Source organism: Chiloscyllium punctatum, chromosome 3 (genome assembly GCF_047496795.1).
Source record: "Chiloscyllium punctatum isolate Juve2018m chromosome 3, sChiPun1.3, whole genome shotgun sequence".
NCBI lineage: Eukaryota > Metazoa > Chordata > Chondrichthyes > Orectolobiformes > Hemiscylliidae > Chiloscyllium > Chiloscyllium punctatum.
The window spans coordinates 2934349-2957575 of record NC_092741.1 but is presented as its reverse complement, the minus strand read 5'-3'; the positions used below and the strand labels follow the sequence as shown (position 1 = coordinate 2957575).

At 64.5% G+C, this 23227-nt stretch overlaps 1 long non-coding RNA gene across 1 annotated transcript in view; it reads left to right on the top strand.

Moving 5' to 3' along the window:
* LOC140454478 (uncharacterized) overlaps nt 1-23221 on the top strand; it is a 656315-nt gene extending 633094 nt beyond the window's left edge. Inside the window, exons 3-4 of the long non-coding RNA XR_011952697.1 lie at nt 18050-18294; nt 22904-23221. This is a non-coding gene — a long non-coding RNA (uncharacterized lncRNA). The remainder of the gene's footprint in view (nt 1-18049; nt 18295-22903) is intronic.
* The last annotated feature ends 6 nt before the right edge of the window (nt 23222-23227 follow it).

Sequence of the window (23227 nt, the reverse complement as noted above, 5' to 3'; positions counted from 1 at the left end):
TGTGGGGGAGGCCGTGTCCCTGACAGTGTGGGTGAGGCCGTGTCCCTGTCAGTGTGGGTTAGGCCGTGTCCCTGTCAGTGTGGGTGAGGCCGTGTCCCTGTCCCTGTCAGTGTGGGGGAGGCCGTGTCCCTGTCCCTGACAGTGTGGGGGAGGCCGTGTCCCTGACAGTGTGGGTGAGGCCGTGTCCCTGTCAGTGTGGGGGAGGCCGTGTCCCTGTCCCTGTCAGTGTGGGGGTGGCCGTGTCCCTGTCCCTGTCAGTGTGGGGGAGGCCGTGTCCCTGTCCCTGTCAGTGTGGGGGAGGCCGTGTCCCTGTCCCTGTCAGTGTGGGGGAGGCCGTGTCCCTGTCCCTGTCAGTGTGGGGGAGGCCGTGTCCCTGTCCCTGTCAGTGTGGGGGAGGCCGTGTCCCTGTCAGTGTGGGGGAGGCCGTGTCCCTGTCCCTGTCAGTGTGGGGGAGGCCGTGTCCCTGTCCCTGTCAGTGTGGGGGAGGCCGTGTCCCTGTCCCTGTCAGTGTGGGGGAGGCCGTGTCCCTGTCCCTGTCAGTGTGGGGGAGGCCGTGTCCCTGTCCCTGTCAGTGTGGGGGAGGCCGTGTCCCTGTCCCTGTCAGGGTGGGGGAGGCCGTGTCCCTGTCCCTGTCAGTGTGGGGGAGGCCGTGTCCCTGTCCCTGTCAGTGTGGGGGAGGCCGTGTCCCTGTCCCTGTCAGTGTGGGGAAGGCCGTGTCCCTGTCAGTGTGGGGGAGGCCATGTCCCTGTCAGTGTGGGGGAGGCCGTGTCCCTGTCCCTGTCAATGTGGGGGAGGCCGTGTCCCTGTCCCTGTCAGTGTGGGGGAGGCCGTGTCCCTGTCCCTGTCAGTGTGGGGGAGGCCGTGTCCCTGTCAGTGTGGGGGAGGCCGTGTCCCTGTCAGTGTGGGGGAGGCCCTGTCCCTGTCAGTGTGGGGGAGGCCGTGTCCCTGTCCCTGTCAATGTGGGGAAGGCCGTGTCCCTGTCAGCGTGAGGGAGGCCGTGTCCCTGTCAGTGTGGGGGAGGCCGTGTCCCTGTCCCTGTCAGTGTGGGGGAGGCCGTGTCCCTGTCCCTGTCAGTGTGGGTGAGGCCGTGTCCCTGTCAGTGTGGGTGAGGCCGTGTCCCTGTCCCTGTCAGTGTGGGGGAGGCCGTGTCCCTGTCCCTGTCAGTGTGAGGGAGGCAGTGTCCCTGTCCCTGTCAGTGTGGGGGAGGCCGTGTCCCTGTCCCTGTCAGTGTGGGGGGGGCCGTGTCCCTGTCCCTGTCAGTGTGGGGGAGGCCGTGTCCCTGTCCCTGTCAGTGTGGGGGAGGCCGTGTCCCTGTCCCTGTCAGTGTGGGGGAGGCCGTGTCCCTGTCAGTGTGGGCGAGGCCGTGTCCCTGTCCCTGTCAGTGTGGGGGAGGCCGTGTCCCTGTCCCTGTCAGTGTGGGGGAGGCCGTGTCCCTGTCAGTGTGGGGGAGGCCGTGTCCCTGTCCCTGTCAGTGTGGGGGAGGCTGTGTCCCTGTCAGTGTGAGGGAGGCCGTGTCCCTGTCCCTGTCCCTGTCAGTGTGGGGGAGGCCGTGTCCCTGTCAGTGTGAGGGAGGCCGTGTCCCTGTCCCTGTCAGTGTGGGGGAGGCCGTGTCCCTGTCCCTGTCAGTGTGGGGGAGGCCGTGTCCCTGTCCCTGTCAGTGTGGGGGAGGCCGTGTCCCTGTCAGTGCGGGTGAGGCCGTGTCCCTGTCAGTGTGGGTGAGGCCGTGTCCCTGTCCCTGTCAGTGTGAGGGAGGCCGTGTCCCTGTCCCTGTCAGTGTGGGGGAGGCCGTGTCCCTGTCCCTGTCAGTGTGGGGGAGGCTGTGTCCCTGTCCCTGTCAGTGTGGGGGAGGCCGTGTCCCTGTCAGTGTGGGGGAGGCCGTGTCCCTGTCCCTGTCAGTGTGGGGGAGGCCGTGTCCCTGTCCCTGTCAGTGTGGGGGAGGCCGTGTCCCTGTCCCTGTCAGGGTGGGGGAGGCCGTGTCCCTGTCCCTGTCAGTGTGGGGGAGGCCGTGTCCCTGTCCCTGTCAGTGTGGGGGAGGCCGTGTCCCTGTCCCTGTCAGTGTGGGGGAGGCCGTGTCCCTGTCCCTGTCAGTGTGGGGGAGGCCGTGTCCCTGTCAGTGTGGGGGAGGCCGTGTCCCTGTCAGTGTGGGGGAGGCCGTGTTCCTGTCCCTGTCAATGTGGGGGAGGCCGTGTCCCTGTCCCTGTCAGTGTGGGGGAGGCCGTGTCCCTGTCCCTGTCAGTGTGGGGGAGGCCGTGTCCCTGTCAGTGTGGGGGAGGCCGTGTCCCTGTCAGTGTGGGGGAGGCCCTGTCCCTGTCAGTGTGGGGGAGGCCGTGTCCCTGTCCCTGTCAATGTGGGGAAGGCCGTGTCCCTGTCAGTGTGAGGGAGGCCGTGTCCCTGTCAGTGTGGGGGAGGCCGTGTCCCTGTCCCTGTCAGTGTGGGGGAGGCCGTGTCCCTGTCCCTGTCAGTGTGGGGGAGGCCGTGTCCCTGTTCCTGTCAGTGTGGGGGAGGCCGTGTCCCTGTCAGTGTGGGGGAGGCCGTGTCCCTGTCCCTGTCAGTGTGGGTGAGGCCGTGTCCCTGTCAGTGTGGGTGAGGCCGTGTCCCTGTCCCTGTCAGTGTGGGGGAGGCCGTGTCCCTGTCCCTGTCAGTGTGAGGGAGGCAGTGTCCCTGTCCCTGTCAGTGTGGGGGAGGCCGTGTCCCTGTCAGTGTGGTGGAGGCCGTGTCCCTGTCAGTGTGGGGGAGGCCGTGTCCCTGTCCCTGTCAGTGTGGGGGAGGCCGTGTCCCTGTCCCTGTCAGTGTGGGGGAGGCCGTGTCCCTGTCCCTGTCAGTGTGGGGGAGGCCGTGTCCCTGTCAGTGTGGGGGAGGCCGTGTCCCTGTCCCTGTCAGTGTGGGGGAGGCCGTGTCCCTGTCAGTGTGAGGGAGGCCGTGTCCCTGTCCCTGTCAGTGTGGGGGAGGCCGTGTCCCTGTCCCTGTCAGTGTGGGGGAGGCCGTGTCCCTGTGAGTGTGGGGGAGGCCGTGTCCCTGTCCCTGTCAGTGTGGGGGAGGCCGTGTCCCTGTCCCTGTCAGTGTGGGGGAGGCCGTGTCCCTGTCAGTGTGGGGGAGGCCGTGTCCCTGTCCCGGTCAGTGTGGGGGAGGCCGTGTCCCTGTCCCGGTCAGTGTGGCGGAGGCCGTGTCCCTGTCCCTGTCAGTGTGGGGGAGGCCGTGTCCCTGTCCCGGTCAGTGTGGGGGAGGCCGTGTCCCTGTCAGTGTGAGGGAGGCCGTGTCCCTGTCCCTGTCAGTGTGGGGGAGGCCGTGTCCCTGTCCCTGTCAGTGTGGGGGAGGCCGTGTCCCTGACAGTGTGGGGGCGGCCGTGTCCCTGTGAGTGTGAGGGAGGCCGTGTCCCTGTGAGTGTGAGGGAGGCCGTGTCCCTGTCCCTGACAGTGTGTGGGAGGCCGTGTCCCTGTCAGTGTGGGGGAGGCCGTGTCCCTGTCAGTGTGGGGGAGGCCGTGTCCCTGTCCCTGTCAGTGTGGGGGAGGCCGTGTCCCTGTCCCTGTCAGTGTGGGGGAGGCCGTGTCCCTGTCCCTGTCAGGGTGGGGGAGGCCGTGTCCCTGTCCCTGTCAGGGTGGGGGAGGCCGTGTCCCTGTCCCTGTCAGTGTGGGGGAGGCCGTGTCCCTGTCCCTGTCAGTGTGGGGGAGGCCGTGTCCCTGTCAGTGTGGGTGAGGCCGTGTCCCTGTCAGTGTGGGTGAGGCCGTGTCCCTGTCCCTGTCAGTGTGAGGGAGGCCGTGTCCCTGTCCCTGTCAGTGTGGGGGAGGCCGTGTCCCTGTCCCTGTCAGTGTGGGGGAGGCTGTGTCCCTGTCCCTGTCAGTGTGGGGGAGGCCGTGTCCCTGTCAGTGTGGGGGAGGCCGTGTCCCTGTCCCTGTCAGTGTGGGGGAGGCCGTGTCCCTGTCCCTGTCAGTGTGGGGGAGGCCGTGTCCCTGTCCCTGTCAGTGTGGGGGAGGCCGTGTCCCTGTCCCTGTCAGGGTGGGGGAGGCCGTGTCCCTGTCCCTGTCAGTGTGGGGGAGGCCGTGTCCCTGTCCCTGTCAGTGTGGGGGAGGCCGTGTCCCTGTCCCTGTCAGTGTGGGGGAGGCCGTGTCCCTGTCCCTGTCAGTGTGGGGGAGGCCGTGTCCCTGTCCCTGTCAGTGTGGGGGAGGCCGTGTCCCTGTCAGTGTGGCGGAGGCCGTGTCCCTGTCAGTGTGGGGGAGGCCGTGTCCCTGTCCCTGTCAATGTGGGGGAGGCCGTGTCCCTGTCCCTGTCAGTGTGGGGGAGGCCGTGTCCCTGTCCCTGTCAGTGTGGGGGAGGCCGTGTCCCTGTCAGTGTGGGGGAGGCCGTGTCCCTGTCAGTGTGGGGGAGGCCGTGTCCCTGTCCCTGTCAATGTGGGGAAGGCCGTGTCCCTGTCAGTGTGAGGGAGGCCGTGTCCCTGTCAGTGTGGGGGAGGCCGTGTCCCTGTCCCTGTCAGTGTGGGGGAGGCCGTGTCCCTGTCCCTGTCAGTGTGGGGGAGGCCGTGTCCCTGTTCCTGTCAGTGTGGGGGAGGCCGTGTCCCTGTCAGTGTGGGGGAGGCCGTGTCCCTGTCCCTGTCAGTGTGGGTGAGGCCGTGTCCCTGTCAGTGTGGGTGAGGCCGTGTCCCTGTCCCTGTCAGTGTGGGGGAGGCCGTGTCCCTGTCCCTGTCAGTGTGAGGGAGGCAGTGTCCCTGTCCCTGTCAGTGTGGGGGAGGCCGTGTCCCTGTCAGTGTGGTGGAGGCCGTGTCCCTGTCAGTGTGGGGGAGGCCGTGTCCCTGTCCCTGTCAGTGTGGGGGAGGCCGTGTCCCTGTCCCTGTCAGTGTGGGGGAGGCCGTGTCCCTGTCCCTGTCAGTGTGGGGGAGGCCGTGTCCCTGTCAGTGTGGGGGAGGCCGTGTCCCTGTCCCTGTCAGTGTGGGGGAGGCTGTGTCCCTGTCAGTGTGAGGGAGGCCGTGTCCCTGTCCCTGTCCCTGTCAGTGTGGGGGAGGCCGTGTCCCTGTCAGTGTGAGGGAGGCCGTGTCCCTGTCCCTGTCAGTGTGGGGGAGGCCGTGTCCCTGTCCCTGTCAGTGTGGGGGAGGCCGTGTCCCTGTCCCTGTCAGTGTGGGGGAGGCCGTGTCCCTGTGAGTGTGGGGGAGGCCGTGTTTCTGTCCCTGTCAGTGTGGGGGAGGCCGTGTCCCTGTCCCTGTCAGTGTGGGGGAGGCCGTGTCCCTGTCCCTGTCAGTGTGGGGGAGGCCGTGTCCCTGTCCCTGTCAGTGTGGGGGAGGCCGTGTCCCTGTCCCTGTCAGTGTGGGGGAGGCCGTGTCCCTGTCCCGGTCAGTGTGGGGGAGGCCGTGTCCCTGTCCCGGTCAGTGTGGCGGAGGCCGTGTCCCTGTCCCTGTCAGTGTGGGGGAGGCCGTGTCCCTGTCCCGGTCAGTGTGGGGGAGGCCGTGTCCCTGTCAGTGTGAGGGAGTCCGTGTCCCTGTCCCTGTCAGTGTGGGGGAGGCCGTGTCCCTGTCCCTGTCAGTGTGGGGGAGGCCGTGTCCCTGACAGTGTGGGGGCGGCCGTGTCCCTGTGAGTGTGAGGGAGGCCGTGTCCCTGTGAGTGTGAGGGAGGCCGTGTCCCTGTCCCTGACAGTGTGGGGGAGGCCGTGTCCCTGTCAGTGTGGGGGAGGCCGTGTCCCTGTCAGTGTGGGGGAGGCCGTGTCCCTGTCCCTGTCAGTGTGGGGGAGGCCGTGTCCCTGTCCCTGTCAGTGTGGGGGAGGCCGTGTCCCTGTCCCTGTCAGGGTGGGGGAGGCCGTGTCTCTGTCCCTGTCAGTGTGGGGAATGCCGTGTCCCTGTCCCTGTCAGTGTGGGGGAGGCCGTGTCCCTGTCCCTGTCTCTGTCAGTGTGGGGGAGGCCGTGTCTCTGTCAGTGTGAGGGAGGCCGTGTCCCTGTCCCTGTCAGTGTGGGGGAGGCCGTGTCCCTGTCCCTGTCAGTGTGAGGGAGGCCGTGTCCCTGTCCCTGTCAGTGTGAGGGAGGCCGTGTCCCTGTGAGTGTGGGGGAGGCCGTGTCCCTGTGAGTGTGGGGGAGGCCGTGTCCCTGTCCCTGTCAGTGTGAGGGAGGCCGTGTCCCTGTCCCTGTCAGTGTGGGGGAGGCCGTGTCCCTGTCCCTGTCAGTGTGGGGAATGCCGTGTCCCTGTCAGTGTGAGGGAGGCCGTGTCCCTGTCCCTGTCAGTGTGAGGGAGGCCGTGTCCCTGTCCCTGTCAGTGTGGGGGAGGCCGTGTCCCTGTCCCTGTCAGTGTGGGGAATGCCGTGTCCCTGTCAGTGTGGGGGAGGCCGTGTCCCTGTCCCTGTCAGTGTGAGGGAGGCCGTGTCCCTGTCCCTGTCAGTGTGGGGGAGGCCGTGTCCCTGTCCCTGTCAGTGTGAGGGAGGCCGTGTCCCTGTCCCTGTCAGTGTGGGGGAGGCCGTGTCCCTGTCTCTGTCAGTGTGGGGGAGGCCGTGTCTCTGTCAGTGTGAGGGAGGCCGTGTCCCTGTCCCTGTCAGTGTGGGGGAGGCCGTGTCCCTGTCCCTGTCAGTGTGGGGGAGGCCTTGTCCCTGTCAGTGTGGGGGAGGCCGTGTCCCTGTCCCTGTCCCTGTCAGTGTGGGGGAGGCCGTGTCCCTGTCCCTGTCAGTGTGGGGGAGGCCGTGTCCCTGTCCCTGTCAGTGTGGGGGAGGCCGTGTCCCTGTCCCTGTCAGTGTGGGGGAGGCCGTGTCCCTGTCCCTGTCAGTGTGGGGGAGGCCGTGTCCCTGTCCCTGTCAGTGTGGGGGAGGCCGTGTCCCTGTCCCTGTCAGTGTGGGGGAGGCCGTGTCCCTGTCCCTGTCAGTGTGAGGAAGACCGTGTCCCTGTCCCTGTCAGTGTGGGGGAGGCCGTGTCCCTGTCAGTGTGGGGGAGGCCGTGTCCCTGTCCCTGTCAGTGTGGGGGAGGCCGTGTCCCTGTCCCTGTCAGTGTGGGGGAGGCCGTGTCCCTGTCCCTGTCAGTGTGGGGGAGGCCCTGTCCCTGTCAGTGTGGGGGAGGCCGTGTCCCTGTCCCTGTCAGTGTGGGGGAGGCCGTGTCCCTGTCCCTGTCAGTGTGGGGGAGGCCGTGTCCCTGTCCCTGTCAGTGTGAGGGAGGCCGTGTCCCTGTCCCTGTCAGTGTGGGGGAGGCAGTGTCCCTGTCCCTGTCAGTGTGGGGGAGGCCGTGTCCCTGTCAGTGTGGGGGAGGCCGTGTCCCTGTCAGTGTGGGGGAGGCCGTGTCCCTGTCCCTGTCAGTGTGAGGGAGGCCGTGTCCCTGTCCCTGTCAGTGTGGGGGAGGCAGTGTCCCTGTCCCTGTCAGTGTGGGGGAGGCCGTTTCCCTGTCAGTGTGGGGGAGGCCGTGTCCCTGTCAGTGTGGGGGAGGCCGTGTCCCTGTCCCGGTCAGTGTGGGGGAGGCCGTGTCCCTGTCAGTGTGAGGGAGGCCGTGTCCCTGTCCCTGTCAGTGTGGGGGAGGCCGTGTCCCTGTCCCTGTCAGTGTGGGGGAGGCCGTGTCCCTGACAGTGTGGGGGCGGCCGTGTCCCTGTGAGTGTGAGGGAGGCCGTGTCCCTGTGAGTGTGAGGGAGGCCGTGTCCCTGTCCCTGACAGTGTGGGGGAGGCCGTGTCCCTGTCAGTGTGGGGGAGGCCGTGTCCCTGTCAGTGTGGGGGAGGCCGTGTCCCTGTCCCTGTCAGTGTGGGGGAGGCCGTGTCCCTGTCCCTGTCAGTGTGGGGGAGGCCGTGTCCCTGTCCCTGTCAGTGTGAGGGAGGCCGTGTCCCTGTCCCTGTCAGGGTGGGGGAGGCCGTGTCTCTGTCCCTGTCAGTGTGGGGAATGCCGTGTCCCTGTCCCTGTCAGTGTGGGGGAGGCCGTGTCCCTGTCTCTGTCAGTGTGGGGGAGGCCGTGTCTCTGTCAGTGTGAGGGAGGCCGTGTCCCTGTCCCTGTCAGTGTGGGGGAGGCCGTGTCCCTGTCCCTGTCAGTGTGTGGGAGGCCGTGTCCCTGTCCCTGTCAGTGTGGGGTACGCCGTGTCCCTGTCCCTGTCAGTGTGGGGGAGGCCGTGTCCCTGTCAGTGTGGGGGAGGCCGTGTCCCTGTCCCTGTCAGTGTGGGGGAGGCCGTGTCCCTGTCCCTGTCAGTGTGGGGGAGGCCGTGTCCCTGTCCCTGTCAGTGTGAGGGAGGCCGTGTCCCTGTGAGTGTGAGGGAGGCCGTGTCCCTGTCAGTGTGGGGGAGGCCGTGTCCCTGTCAGTGTGGGGGAGGCCGTGTCCCTGTCCCTGTCAGTGTGAGGGAGGCCGTGTCCCTGTGAGTGTGAGGGAGGCCGTGTCCCTGTCCCTGTCAGTGTGGGGGAGGCCTTGTCCCTGTCCCTGTCAGTGTGGGGGAGGCCGTGTCCCTGTCCCTGTCAGTGTGAGGGAGGCCGTGTCCCTGTCCCTGTCAGTGTGGGGGAGGCCGTGTCCCTGTCCCTGTCAGTGTGGGGAATGCCGTGTCCCTGTCAGTGTGAGGGAGGCCGTGTCCCTGTCCCTGTCAGTGTGAGGGAGGCCGTGTCCCTGTCCCTGTCAGTGTGGGGGAGGCCGTGTCCCTGTCCCTGTCAGTGTGGGGAATGCCGTGTCCCTGTCAGTGTGGGGGAGGCCGTGTCCCTGTCCCTGTCAGTGTGAGGGAGGCCGTGTCCCTGTCCCTGTCAGTGTGGGGGAGGCCGTGTCCCTGTCCCTGTCAGTGTGGGGGAGGCCGTGTCCCTGTCCCTGTCAGTGTGAGGGAGGCCGTGTCCCTGTCCCTGTCAGTGTGGGGGAGGCCGTGTCCCTGTCCCTGTCAGTGTGGGGGAGGCCGTGTCTCTGTCAGTGTGAGGGAGGCCGTGTCCCTGTCCCTGTCAGTGTGGGGGAGGCCGTGTCCCTGTCCCTGTCAGTGTGGGGGAGTCCTTGTCCCTGTCAGTGTGGGGGATGCCGTGTCCCTGTCCCTGTCCCTGTCAGTGTGGGGGAGGCCGTGTCCCTGTCCCTGTCAGTGTGGGGGAGGCCGTGTCCCTGTCCCTGTCAGTGTGGGGGAGGCCGTGTCCCTGTCCCTGTCCCTGTCAGTGTGGGGGAGGCCGTGTCCCTGTCCCTGTCAGTGTGGGGGAGGCCGTGTCCCTGTCCCTGTCAGTGTGGGGGAGGCCGTGTCCCTGTCCCTGTCAGTGTGAGGAAGACCGTGTCCCTGTCCCTGTCAGTGTGGGGGAGGCCGTGTCCCTGTCCCTGTCAGTGTGGGGGAGGCCGTGTCCCTCTCCCTGTCAGTGTGGGGGAGGCAGTGTCCCTGTCCCTGTCAGTGTGGGGGAGGCCGTGTCCCTGTCAGTGTGGGTGAGGCCGTGTCCCTGTCCCTGTCAGTGTGGGGGAGGCCGTGTCCCTGTCCCTGTCAGTGTGGGGGAGGCCGTGTCCCTGTCCCTGTCAGTGTGAGGGAGGCCGTGTCCCTGTCCCTGTCAGTGTGGGGGAGGCCGTGTCCCTGTCCCTGTCAGTGTGGGGGAGGCCGTGTCCCTGTCCCTGTCAGTGTGGGGGAGGCAGTGTCCCTGTCCCTGTCAGTGTGGGGGAGGCCGTGTCCCTGTCAGTGTGGGGGAGGCCGTGTCCCTGTCCCTGTCAGTGTGGGGGAGGCTGTGTCCCTGTCCCTGTCAGTGTGGGGGAGGCCGTGTCCCTGTCCCTGTCAGTGTGAGGGAGGCCGTGTCCCTGTCCCTGTCAGTGTGGGGGGGGCCGTGTCCCTGTCCCTGTCAGTGTGGGGGAGGCCGTGTCCCTGTCCCTGTCAGTGTGGGGGAGGCCGTGTCCCTGTCCCTGTCAGTGTGAGGGAGGCCGTGTCCCTGACCCTGTCAGTGTGGGGGAGGCCGTGTCCCTGTCCCTGTCAGTGTGGGGGAGGCCGTGTCCCTGTCCCTGTCAGTGTGGGGGAGGCCGTGTCCCTGTCCCTGTCAGTGTGGGGGAGGCCGTGTCCCTGTCCCTGTCAGTGTGGGGGAGGCAGTGTCCCTGTCCCTGTCAGTGTGGGGGAGGCCGTGTCCCTGTCCCTGTCAGTGTGGGGGAGGCCGTGTCCCTGTCAGTGTGGGGGAGGCCGTGTCCCTGTCAGTGTGAGGGAGGCCGTGTCCCTGTCAGTGTGAGGGAGGCCGTGTCCCTGTCCCTGTCAGTGTGGGGGAGGCTGTGTCCCTGTCAGTGTGAGGGAGGCCGTGTCCCTGTCCCTGTCCCTGTCAGTGTGGGGGAGGCCGTGTCCCCTGTCAGTGTGGGGGAGGCCGTGTCCCTGTCCCTGTCAGTGTGGGGGAGGCCGTGTCCCTGTCCCTGTCAGTGTGGGGGAGGCCGTGTCCCTGTGAGTGTGGGGGAGGCCGTGTTCCTGTCCCTGTCAGTGTGGGGGAGGCCGTGTCCCTGTCCCTGTCAGTGTGGGAGAGGCCGTGTCCCTGTCCCTGTCAGTGTGGGGGAGGCCGTGTCCCTGTCCCTGTCAGTGTGGGGGAGGCCGTGTCCCTGTCAGTGTGGGGGAGGCCGTGTCCCTGTCAGTGTGGGAGAGGCCGTGTCCCTGTCCCTGTCAGTGTGGGGGAGGCCGTGTCCCTGTCAGTGTGGGGGAGGCCGTGTCCCTGTCCCTGTCAGTGTGGGGGAGGCCGTGTCCCTGTCCCGGTCAGTGTGGGGGAGGCCGTGTCCCTGTCCCGGTCAGTGTGGGGGAGGCCGTGTCCCTGTCCCTGTCAGTGTGGGGGAGGCCGTGTCCCTATCCCTGTCAGTGTGAGGGAGGCCCTGTCCCTGTCAGTGTGGGGGAGGCCGTGTCCCTGTCCCTGTCAGTGTGGGGGAGGCCGTGTCCCTGTCCCTGTCAGTGTGGGGGAGGCCGTGTCCCTGTCCCTGTCAGTGTGGGGGAGGCCGTGTCCCTGTCCCTGTCAGTGTGGGGGAGGCCGTGTCCCTGTCACTGTCAGTGTGGGGAATGCCGTGTCCCTGTCCCTGTCAGTGTGAGGGAGGCCGTGTCCCTGTCCCTGTCAGTGTGGGGGAGGCCGTGTCCCTGTCCCTGTCAGTGTGAGGGAGGCCGTGTCCCTGTCCCTGTCAGTGTGAGGGAGGCCGTGTCCCTGTCCCTGTCAGTGTGGGGGAGGCCGTGTCCCTGTCCCTGTCAGTGTGGGGGAGGCCGTGTCCCTGTCCCTGTCAGTGTGGGGGAGGCCGTGTCCCTGTCCCTGTCAGTGTGGGGGAGGCCGTGTCCCTGTCCCTGTCAGTGTGGGGGAGGCCGTGTCCCTGTCCCTGTCAGTGTGGGGAATGCCGTGTCCCTGTCCCTGTCAGTGTGGGGGAGGCCGTGTCCCTGTCCCTGTCAGTGTGGGGGAGGCCGTGTCCCTGTCCCTGTCAGTGTGGGGGAGGCCGTGTCCCTGTCAGTGTGAGGGAGGCCGTGTCCCTGTCCCTGTCAGTGTGGGGGAGGCCGTGTCCCTGTCCCTGTCAGTGTGAGGGAGGCCGTGTCCCTGTCCCTGTCAGTGTGGGGGAGGCCGTGTCCCTGTCCCTGTCAGTGTGAGGGAGGCCGTGTCCCTGACCCTGTCAGTGTGAGGGAGGCCGTGTCCCTGACCCTGTCAGTGTGGGGGAGGCCGTGTCCCTGACCCTGTCAGTGTGGGGGAGGCCGTGTCCCTGTCCCTGTCAGTGTGGGGGAGGCCGTGTCCCTGTCCCTGTCAGTGTGGGGGAGGCCGTGTCCCTGTCCCTGTCAGTGTGGGGGAGGCCGTGTCCCTGTCCCTGTCAGTGTGGTGGAGGCCGTGTCCCTGTCCCTGTCAGTGTGGGGGAGGCCGTGTCCCTGTCCCTGTCAGTGTGGGGGAGGCCGTGTCCCTGTCCCTGTCAGTGTGGGGGAGGCCGTGTCCCTGTCCCTGTCAGTGTGGGGGAGGCCGTGTCCCTGTCCCTGTCAGTGTGGGGGAGTCCGTGTCCCTGTCCCTGTCAGTGTGGGGGAGGCTGTGTCCCTGTCCCTGTCAGTGTGGGGGAGGCCGTGTCCCTGTCAGTGTGAGGGAGGCCGTGTCCCTGTCCCTGTCAGTGTGGGGGAGGCCGTGTCCCTGTCCCTGTCAGTGTGGGGGAGGCCGTGTCCCTGTCCCTGTCAGTGTGGGGGAGGCCGTGTCTCTGTCAGTGTGAGGGAGGCCGTGTCCCTGTCCCTGTCAGTGTGGGGGAGGTCGTGTCCCTGTCCCTGTCAGTGTGAGGGAGGCCGTGTCCCTGTCCCTGTCAGTGTGGGGGAGGCCGTGTCCCTGTCCCTGTCAGTGTCGGGGAGGCCGTGTCCCTGTCCCTGTCAGTGTGAGGGAGGCCGTGTCCCTGTCCCTGTCAGTGTGAGGGAGGCCGTGTCCCTGTCAGTGTGGGGAATGCCGTGTCCCTGTCAGTGTGGGGGAGGCCGTGTCCCTGTCCCTGTCAGTGTGGGGGAGGCCGTGTCCCTGTCCCTGTCAGTGTGGGGGAGGCCGTGTCCCTGTCAGTGTGGGGGAGGCCGTGTCCCTGTCCCTGTCAGTGTGGGGGAGGCCCTGTCCCTGTCCCTGTCAGTGTGGGGGAGGCCGTGTCCCTGTCCCTGACAGTGTGGGGGAGGCCGTGTCCCTGACAGTGTGGGGGAGGCCGTGTCCCTGTGAGTGTGAGGGAGGCCGTGTCCCTGTCCCTGTCAGTGTGGGGGAGGCCGTGTCCCTGTCCCTGTCAGTGTGGGGGAGGCCGTGTCCCTGTCCCTGTCAGTGTGGGGGAGGCCGTGTCCCTGTGAGTGTGAGGGAGGCCGTGTCCCTGTCCCTGTCAGTGTGGGGGAGGCCGTGTCCCTGTCTCTGTCAGTGTGGGGGAGGCCGTGTCTCTGTCAGTGTGAGTGAGGCCGTGTCCCTGTCCCTGTCAGTGTGGGGGAGGCCGTGTCCCTGTCCCTGTCAGTGTGGGGGAGGCCGTGTCCCTGTCAGTGTGGGGGAGGCCGTGTCCCTGTCCCTGTCAGTGTGGGGGAGGCCGTGTCCCTGTCAGTGTGGGGGAGGCCGTGTCCCTGTCCCTGTGAGTGTGAGGGAGGCCGTGTCCCTGTCCCTGTCAGTGTGGGGGAGGCCGTGTCCCTGTCTCTGTCAGTGTGGGGGAGGCCGTGTCTCTGTCAGTGTGGGGGAGGCCGTGTCTCTGTCAGTGTGAGGGAGGCCGTGTCCCTGTCCCTGTCAGTGTGGGGGAGGCCGTGTCCCTGTCCCTGTCAGTGTGGGGGAGGCCGTGTCCCTGTCCCTGTCAGTGTGAGGGAGGCCGTGTCCCTGTCCCTGTCAGTGTGGGGGAGGCCGTGTCCCTGTCCCTGTCAGTGTGGGGGAGGCCGTGTCCCTGTCCCTGTCAGTGTGGGGGAGGCCGTGTCCCTGTCCCTGTCAGTGTGGGGGAGGCCGTGTCCCTGTCAGTGTGGGGGAGGCCGTGTCCCTGTCCCTGTCAGTGTGGGGGAGGCCGTGTCCCTGTCCCTGTCAGTGTGGGGGAGGCCCTGTCCCTGTCACTGTAGGGGAGGCCGTGTCCCTGTCCCTGTCAGTGTGGGGGAGGCCGTGTCCGTGTCCCTGTCAGTATGGGGGAGGCCGTGTCCCTGTCCCTGTCAGTGTGGGGGAGGCCCTGTCCCTGTCAGTGTGGCGGAGGCCGTGTCCCTGTCCCTGTCAGTGTGGGGGAGGCCGTGTCCCTGTCCCTGTCAGTGTGAGGGAGGCCGTGTCCCTGTCCCTGTCAGTGTGAGGGAGGCCGTGTCCCTGTCAGTGTGGGGGAGGCCGTGTCCCTGTCCCTGTCAGTGTGGGGGAGGCCCTGTCCCTGTCAGTGTGGGGGAGGCCGTGTCCCTGTCCCTGTCAGTGTGGCGGAGGCCGTGTCCCTGTCCCTGTCAGTGTGGCGGAGGCCGTGTCCCTGTCCCTGTCAGTGTGGGGGAGGCCGTGTCCCTGTCCCTGTCAGTGTGGGGGAGGCCGTGTCCCTGTCCCTGTCAGTGTGAGGGAGGCCGTGTCCCTGTCCCTGTCGGTGTGGGGGAGGCCGTGTCCCTGTCCCTGTCGGTGTGGGGGAGGCCGTTTCCCTGTCAGTGTGGGGGAGGCCGTGTCCCTGTCCCTGTCAGTGTGGGGGAGGCCGTGTCCCTGTCCCTGTCAGTGTGAGGGAGGCCGTGTCCCTGTCAGTGTGGGGGAGGCCGTGTCCCTGTCCCTGTCGGTGTGGGGGAGGCCGTGTCCCTGTCCCTGTCAGTGTGGGGGAGGCCCTGTCCCTGTCCCTGTCGGTGTGGGGGAGGCCGTGTCCCTGTCCCTGTCAGTGTGGGGGAGGCCGTGTCCCTGTCCCTGTCAGTGTGGGGGAGGCCGTGTCCCTGTCCCTGTCAGTGTGGGGGAGGCCGTGTCCCTGTCCCTGTCAGTGTGAGGGAGGCCGTGTCCCTGTCCCTGTCAGTGTGGGGGAGGCCGTGTCCCTGTCCCTGTCAGTGTGGGGGAGGCCGTGTCCCTGTCCCTGTCAGTGTGGCGGAGGCCGTGTCCCTGTCAGTGTGAGGGAGGCCGTGACCCTGTCAGTGTGGGGGAGGCCGTGTCCCTGTCCCTGTCAGTGTGAGGGAGGCCGTGTCCCTGTCCCTGTCAGTGTGGGGGAGGCCGTGTCCCTGTCCCTGTCAGTGTGAGGGAGGCCGTGTCCCTGTCCCTGTCAGTGTGGGGGAGGCCGTGTCCCTGTCAGTGTGGGGGAGGCCGTGTCCCTGTCCCTGTCCCTGTCAGTGTGGGGGAGGCCGTGTCCCTGTCAGTGTGGGGGAGGCCGTGTCCCTGTCCCTGTCAGTGTGAGTCAGGCCGTGTCCCTGTCCCTGTCAGTGTGGGGGAGGCCGTGTCCCTGTCAGTGTGGGGGAGGCCGTGTCCCTGTCAGTGTGGGGGAGGCCGTGTCCCTGTCCCTGTCAGTGTGGGGGAGGCTATGTCCCTGTCAGTGTGGGTGAGGCCGTGTCCCTGTCAGTGTGAGGGAGGCCGTGTCCCTGTCCCTGTCAGTGTGGGGGAGGCCGTGTCCCTGTCCCTGTCAGTGTGGGGGAGGCCGTGTCCCTGTCCCTGTCAGTGTGGGGGAGGCCGTGTCCCTGTCCCTGTCAGTGTGGGGGAGGCCGTTTCCCTGTCCCTGTCAGTGTGGGGGAGGCCGTGTCCCTGTCCCTGTCAGTGTGGGGGAGGCCGTGTCCCTGTCCCTGTCAGTGTGGGGGAGGCCGTGTCCCTGTCCCTGTCAGTGTGGGGGAGGCCGTTTCCCTGTCCCTGTCAGTGTGGGGGAGGCCGTGTCCCTGTCAGTGTGGGGGAGGCCGTGTCCCTGTCAGTGTGGGGGAGGCCGTGTCCCTGTCCCTGTCAGTGTGGGGGATGCCGTGTCCCTGTCCCTGTCAGTGTGGGGGAGGCCGTGTCCCTGTCCCTGTCAGTGTGGGGGAGGCCGTGTCCCTGTCCCTGTCAGTGTGGGGGAGGCCGTGTCCCTGTCCCTGTCAGTGTGGGGGAGGCCGTGTCCCTGTCAGTGTGGGGGAGGCCGTGTCCCTGTCCCTGTCAGTGTGAGGGAGGCCGTGTCCCTGTCCCTGTCAGTGTGGGGGAGGCCGTGTCCCTGTCAGTGTGGGGGAGGCCGTGTCCCTGTCCCTGTCAGTGTGGGGGAGGCCGTGTCCCTGTCCCTGTCAGTGTGGGGGAGGCCGTGTCCCTGTCAGTGTGGGGGAGGCCGTGTCCCTGTCCCTGTCAGTGTGAGGGAGGCCGTGTCCCTGTCCCTGTCAGTGTGGGGGAGGCCGTGTCCCTGTCCCTGTCAGTGTGGGGGAGGCCGTGTCCCTGTCCCTGTCAGTGTGGGGGAGGCCGTGTCCCTGTCAGTGTGGGGGAGGCCGTGTCCCTGTCCCTGTCAGTGTGGGGGAGGCCGTGTCCCTGTCCCTGTCAGTGTGGGGGAGGCCGTGTCCCTGTCAGTGTGAGGGAGGCCGTGTCCCTGTCCCTGTCAGTGTGGGGGAGGCCGTGTCCCTGTCAGTGTGGGGGAGGCCGTGTCCCTGTCAGTGTGGGGGAGGCCGTGTCCGTGTCCCTGTCCCTGTCAGTGTGGGGGAGGCCGTGTCCCTGTCAGTGTGAGGGAGGCCGTGTCCGTGTCCCTGTCCCTGTCTGTGTGGGGGAGGCCGTGTCCCTGTCCCTGTCAGTGTGGGGGAGGCCGTGTCCCTGTCCCTGTCAGTGTGGGGGAGGCCGTGTCCCTGTCCCTGTCAGTGTGGGGGAGGCCGTGTCCCTGTCCCTGTCAGTGTGGGGGAGGCCGTTTCCCTGTCCCTGTCAGTGTGGGGGAGGCCGTGTCCCTGTCCCTGTCAGTGTGGGGGAGGCCGTGTCCCTGTCCCTGTCAGTGTGGGGGAGGCCGTTTCCCTGTCCCTGTCAGTGTGGGGGAGGCCGTGTCCCTGTCCCTGTCAGTGTGGGGGAGGCCGTGTCCCTGTCCCGGTCAGTGTGGGGGAGGCCGTGTCCCTGTCCCGGTCAGTGTGGGGGAGGCCGTGTCCCTGTCCCTGTCAGTGTGGGGGAGGCCGTGTCCCTGTCAGTGTGGGGGAGGCCGTGTCCCTGTCCCTGTCGGTGTGGGGGAGGCCGTGTCCCTGTCCCTGTGGGTGTGGGGGAGGCCGTGTCCCTGTCCCTGTCGGTGTGGGGGAGGCCGTGTCCCTGTCCCCTGTCAGTGTGGGGGAGGCCGTGTCCCTGTCCCTGTCAGTGTGGGGGAGGCCGTGTCCCTGTCCCTGTCAGTGTGGGGGAGGCCGTGTCCCTGTCCCTGTCAGTGTGGGGGAGGCCGTGTCCCTGTCCCTGTCAGTGTGGGGGAGGCCGTGTCCCTGTCCCTGTCAGTGTGGGGGAGGCCGTGTCCCTGTCCCTGTCAGTGTGAGGGAGGCCGTGTCCCTGTCCCTGTCAGTGTGGGGGAGGCCGTGTCCCTGTCCCTGTCAGTGTGGGGGAGGCCGTGTCCCTGTCCCTGTCAGTGTGGGTGAGGCCGTGTCCCTGTCAGTGTGGGGGAGGCCGTGTCCCTGTCCCTGTCAGTGTGGGGGAGGCCGTGTCCCTGTCCCTGTCAGTGTGAGGGAGGCCGTGTCCCTGTCAGTGTGGGGGAGGCCGTGTCCCTGTCAGTGTGGGGGAGTCCGTGTCCGTGTCCCTGTCCCTGTCAGTGTGGGGGAGGCCGTGTCCCTGTCAGTGTGAGGGAGGCCGTGTCCGTGTCCCTGTCCCTGTCTGTGTGGGGGAGGCCGTGTCCCTGTCCCTGTCAGTGTGGGGGAGGCCGTGTCCCTGTCCCTGTCAGTGTGGGGGAGGCCGTGTCCCTGTCCCTGTCAGTGTGGGGGAGGCCGTGTCCCTGTCCCTGTCAGTGTGGGGGAGGCCGTGTCCCTGTCCCTGTCAGTGTGGGGGAGGCCGTGTCCCTGTCAGTGTGAGGGAGGCCGTGTCCCTGTCCCTGTCAGTGTGGGGGAGGCCGTGTCCCTGTCCCTGTCAGTGTGGGGGAGGCCGTGTCCCTGTCCCTGTCAGTGTGGGGGAGGCCGTGTCCCTGTCCCTGTCAGTGTGGGGGAGGCCGTGTCCCTGTCCCTGTCAGTGTGGGGGAGGCCGTGTCCCTGTCCCTGTCAGTGTGGGTGAGGCCGTGTCCCTGTCATTGTGGGGGAGGCCGTGTGCCTGTCCCTGTCAGTGTGGGGGAGGCCGTGTCCCTGTCAGTGTGGGGGAGGCCGTGTCCGTGTCCCTGTCCCTGTCAGTGTGGGGGAGGCCGTGTCCCTGTCAGTGTGGGGGAGGCCGTGTCCGTGTCCCTGTCCCTGTCAGTGTGAGGGAGGCCGTGTCCGTGTCCCTGTCCCTGTCTGTGTGGGGGAGGCCGTGTCCCTGTCCCTGTCAGTGTGGGGGAGGCCGTGTCCCTGTCCCTGTCAGTGTGGGGAGGCCGTGTCCCTGTCCCTGTCAGTGTGGGGGAGGCCGTGTCCCTGTCCCTGTCAGTGTGGGGGAGGCCGTGTCCCTGTCAGTGTGGGGGAGGCCGTGTCCCTGTCCCTGTCAATGTGAGGGAGGCCGTGTCCCTGTCCCTGTCAGTGTGGGGGAGGCCGTGTCCCTGTCCCTGTCAGTGTGGGGGAGGCCGTGTCCCCTGTCAGTGTGGGGGAGGCCGCTGTGTCTCTGGAGCCCATTCTGTTCTGCTCAGCTGCTCATTGCCACGGTGTGTGCAGGGGTTGGGTCATGTCCGAGTACCTGATGATTGTGTTTCGGATGGAGCTGTGGTGGGTGAAGGCTCGGGTGAAGTGACTGTGTGTTCTTTCTCTCCCGGCAGCCATGTTTGCAATGAGCAGAGCCTGAGTGAGAGGCCCGGACATCCTGGCTGAGATGGTGCTCCAGGGGATGCTGCTGTCCAACTGAGGGCAATGTTGCGGTGGGTGGTTCACCTGGAGGGAGGTCCCCGCAGGGTGAACCATGCTGCTGTAGCTGTTGGGCACAAAGTCTATTCCTTCGGTGGCTATTGTTCTGGAGAGGACTACGAGACCCTTCGTCAGATCGACGTGCACATCTTTAATGCGGGTGAGCCCTTCCCTGTGTAGTTCCTTCAATATAGCCTGGCTGGATTGGAGATTGGGTGCTCCATCCTTGGGTCACAGAGTCAGACAGCACAGGAACAGACCCTTCGGTCCATCCAGTCCCACCTGCCTGTTCCTGGCTCACATCCCTCCAAACCTTTCCTGTCCATGTCCTTAATGAAGCATCTTTTTCAGCTTGGTACTGTACCCACATCCACCCCTTTGTCTGGCAGATCATTCCACACACTGACCACTCTCTGTGTAAACTATTGCCCCTCGTGTCCTTTCTGGACCTTTTGTCTCTCACCTTAAACATAAGCACCCTATTTTGAAATCCCCCACCCTTTTGTTGTTCAGCTTTGTCTGTGCCCCTCATGATTTTATAAACCTCTACAAGGTCATCCCTCAACCACCTCTGCTCCAGTCTCTCTGTAGAACTCAAACCTGGTGACATCCTAGTCAATCTTGTTTGAACCCATCCCCTGTTTAGTAATATCCTTCCTATAACAGGGAGACCAGAACTGCACACAGTATTCCAGATGAGGTCTCACCAATGTCCTGTCCAACCCTAACATGACATCCCCAACTCCGCAACTCAATGGCAATGCTGAACACTGCCTTCACCACCCTGTCTCCCCCCCTGTCTCCCCCCTGTCTCCCCCCTGTCTCCCCCGATACAAACTTCAACCAATGATGTACCTGAACTCCTAAGTCTCTCTCTGTTACCCAGTTCCTCCCATCAGTTGTCGAAGTCCTGCCCTGGTATGTTTTCCCAAGATGCCGAACCTTCCATTTATCCCAGTTAAACTCTACCTGTTGCTCCTCAGCCCACTGATGCTGAGGCAGTTCCAGGTCCTGGCCGAGCTGCTTGGACAATAACTTGTTGAATGTTTTCCTTTGTCGAAGATGAGATGGGGATCAGGGGTGGGATTTGTCCTGTTGTTTATAGTGATATTATGTTCATGGTGATGTTCATGGGCGTGGTGTCCTTCCCAGGATTGTCACTACTGCTCTTTCCCCTGACCTCCCCACCGTTCCTAATTGTGGAGTTATGAAATTGTTGTCTTCCCTGTAACCATATTGCCTGTGAGTGTATGCCTGCCCCATGCCCCTGGCTATGTTGAAAGGGACCTCTTCCAAGCCCGTCCCTATTGAAGGGAAACACAGGGGATACCTACAGGAGGACTGCTCACTCAGAGACATGTCTGCCCCAATGTCCTTCATGTACTGACACTCCTCAGTCCCCCCTCACCCCAGGATGGAGCCGAGTGACCCTGGTGCAACCTGCCCTCTGACTTTAATCCAGAGCAGTGGTAGGCCATTCAACCCATCGAGTGTGTGCTGTCTTCACTGATGTCAGGGCCACGGGCTGCTGTGATTGTACACAGGCTGTGTAGATGGTCAGGGTTTAATGTGTGTCACTGTAGCAATGCCCTGTCTCTCTGTCAGTCACAGAGCGACAGAGAGAGAGAGAGAGAGAGACTTCCTCCCTGTCACCCTGTCCTGACGCTGGGTCAGCCTGTTCCTACCAGGAACCTCCAACACTAGCAGCTCCATCAACATGCCCATGTCTCTGGGACAGGACGTGTGTGTGTGTGTGTCCCTGTCCCTGTCCCTGTCCCTGTCCCTGTCCCTGTCCCTGTCCCTGTCCCTGTCCCTGTCCCTGTCCCTGTCCCTGTCCCTGTCCCTGTCCCTGTCCCTGTCCCTGTCCCTGTCCCCGGTGCAGTGCAGGGGTTAATCAATCCCAAGCCCCTGGAACTGTTTTCCCTTCATTCTGCTGTGTATGTCGAACCCCCCTCTGCCAGTAAAGATTGGTGGTGGTGGTGGGATATAGCCCAGTTTAACCCCGTTGTGGATCACTGGGGTTACTGGGGTTGTCCTGGGTAACAGGCGCCATGTTAACTCAGCAGCTTAAAGAGGCAGCCTGTGCTGTCACACCCGAGGGTCTTGGTGGGATCACTGAAGGCAGTGTGTCGTGGACACCATTATAGTACTGTTTACAGGAATCATAGAATCGCCATTCGGCCCATTGTGTCCACAGTGACCCTCCAAAGAGCATCCCCCTAACATATCCCTGTAACTCTGCATTCCCCATGGCTAGCCCACCCTAGCCTGCACATCCCTAGAAACTAGGGCTAATCCATCCCACAGCCTGCACATCTTTGGTCTGTGGGAGGAAACCCACGCAGACACGGGGAGAATGTGCAAACTCCACACAGACAGTCGCCTGAGGCTGGAATCGAACCCAAGTTCCCTGGCACTGTGAGACAGCAGTGTTAACCACTGATCCACCGTGCCACCCATGTTGCTGGTGATTGGGCAGGATGTGATCATCCCCAGTCTGTAGTCTCAGGGCCACATGGGAAACCCTTTCACCATGTTGCTGAGTGAGATCGGTCTCCCTACAGTCCCCTCCTGTTCCTGTGCAGGATCACAGTGTCTGTAGTCCTGGGACTGACCCATCCCTCTGATACAGACTGAGAGCTGGAGACTGCGGCAGTGCCCGCTCCTCATGTTGAGCTGTGATGTGATCAGTCCTTGGAGCTTTGCTGAGCTGCTCTCGTTCTGGTTCTGTAGCCAGCTCTCCTTGTCTGCGGGGGTCCTTGGTGATGGTATTCTGCTCAGAGTCCAACTTCAGATGGTGTGTGATCAATCTCTGAAACTGTTTACTGCCGTCTCCTTTAGCTGGGTCTGCTGCTTTCTTGATTACTTTGTATGTTCCCTGTGCTGAAGGAAATATGGAAGGCCGTACAGAGATTCTACTAACGTTCTAACCCGTGTGTGAGGGTGTGAGTGTGTGTGTGTGTGTGTGTGTGTGTGTGTGTGTGTGTGTGTGTGTGTGTGTGTGTGTGTGAGAGAGAGTGTGAGTGTATGTGTGAGAACCAACTCCTCCATTTCCTTGAAGAGACTGTGTCCCATGGACTGACTGTTTACATGTTGAAACCTTCTTTGTGGATGTCAGTTCTGACTGTAGCCCCCCCCCCACCCCAGTCCCCCCTGGGGGTCAGGCTGTATTGTCTGGTCGGACACAATAGGACATTATTGAGTCCCCTCAGAGTCGGAGAATTCAGCAGCAGCAGCACCACCAATGTGAGTCCAGCTTGGGACAGTGTTCCATAACCTCGGGAAGGTCTCTCTTTATAATCACACAAGGTGATGAGTTCCAGCTCTGCCCTGGGACACTGGCTGCCCATCTACATTCCAGCAGCAAGACTGAGCTGGTGAATGGAAGCTGCTTTATGTTGTCCCAGGGTTCTGGGGCTGGAGGGTCCCCCCCCGGAGTCTCTCTCTCTCTCTCTCTCTCTCTCTCTCTCTCTCTCTCTCTCTCTCCTCGGAAGGCTGTTGTCACTGGACTCCCTCTTGGGAAGCAGGGCCCCGTACCACCTCCTGGTTCCAGCAAAAAGACACGTTGTCAGGCAAAGTCCGTCCTTGTGAAACTCCTGCTGCTTTTAATGTCAAACAAACTGAGTCACAACAAGCTGAGAGTGAGCCACTATTGAATCAGTAGGTAGTATCAATGGGACTCCCTGCTGAGGGGCAGCTGTCATTGGGTACTGTCAGCTTTGGCTCCTCAGTCTCAAAAACACCGGCAGTAGATCGGAATGTTGGAGCAAGAAGATCCCACAGGATCCGTCTGGCTCGGGGCACCTGGGGGAATTAGTCTTGGTCTCTTTTGTCATTTTCCCTGTTCTCCAGGAAAGGTCAACCTTAGGTTATTGCTGTTCCCTGAATGTTTTCCAAGTGACACTCGATCTCCCTGGGCCCCCAGCCCTGGGCCAGGTTTCAGCTCTCTCAGCTGTGCCCTCTCTCATTGGCCCTGCAGACAAACATTCTCCTGAATCCACACTCGGGATGGTTCCCTCGTTCGGCCTGTAGTCAACCCCCCCCTTTGAGCATGGGCTAAAATGGAGGAAAAGGCTGTTTCCAACCCAGTGACTGGAAGGAGCTGTTTGCAGCTTTCAAGGCAAGCTCCTGAGCTACAGTGAGGGTTGTATATACAGCGTGGTCTGGTTTCGGGGGTGGGTGGGGGGGCAATGGGATTGGGATGTTGTTGCTCGATGAGTAATCCCAGAACGTCGGAAATGCTCTGGGACCCCTGTCTGAATCCCTGTCTGAACCCACTGTCGCTGGTCATCAAAACCCTAGAGAAGGACATCTGCCATCCTAACAAAGTGCTGCAGACCCGTGGCAATGTGGCTGACTCCTAACTACCCTCAGAAATGGCCCAAGAAGTTACAGCGGTCTGAGAAGGCCGTTCAGCATCACTTTGTCAGCACCGAGGTAGGACGGGTAGGAAATGCTGGACCCAGCCAGCGGCACGCCCCCCCCCCCCCCCCCCCCCCCCCCAGGAACAAACCGAAAACCAGCTGCACGCAGTGAGGCAGGACGCCCGAGTGGCCCACTCCACCTCTGTGTGTGTGTGTGTGTGTGTGTGTGTGTGTGTACTCGGGGAGGTTTTGTCCAGAGTCACTTTACTCATCACCAGTTGTCAGCTCAGCGTGGTAACAGCCATTTGATTGGTTCCTGGGCAGGCAACCTTGTTGGTAGACAATACCCACAAACATCCAGGCTGGGGAGAGAAACACCCATCGGTCTCTCTCTCCCTTCTTTAGAAAGGTGAAAGAACATCTCTCCTCACTCGGTGCTCTCCCTCGCCTGCCTTCTGTCAGCTGTGGGGTGTGTGTTTAACAGAAAAGGGGAAGAGGACAGGGACACTGAAAAGGCACATCCTCACCCTCGGTGAAGAGAGTTTCTTTGAATCAGACCTGCAGGACCTTGTACCATCGCTCAGAGCATCAGGAGGAATCAAAAAAGACCCAAAAGACTGTGTGCTCCAGTCTCGGTGACTTCCTTTGGCCTTGCCTCTCTGTGTATGTGTTTGTAGGGGTATGGGGAGTTTAACAAGGGTTCTGGATCAGAGTGTGGTGCTGGAAGAG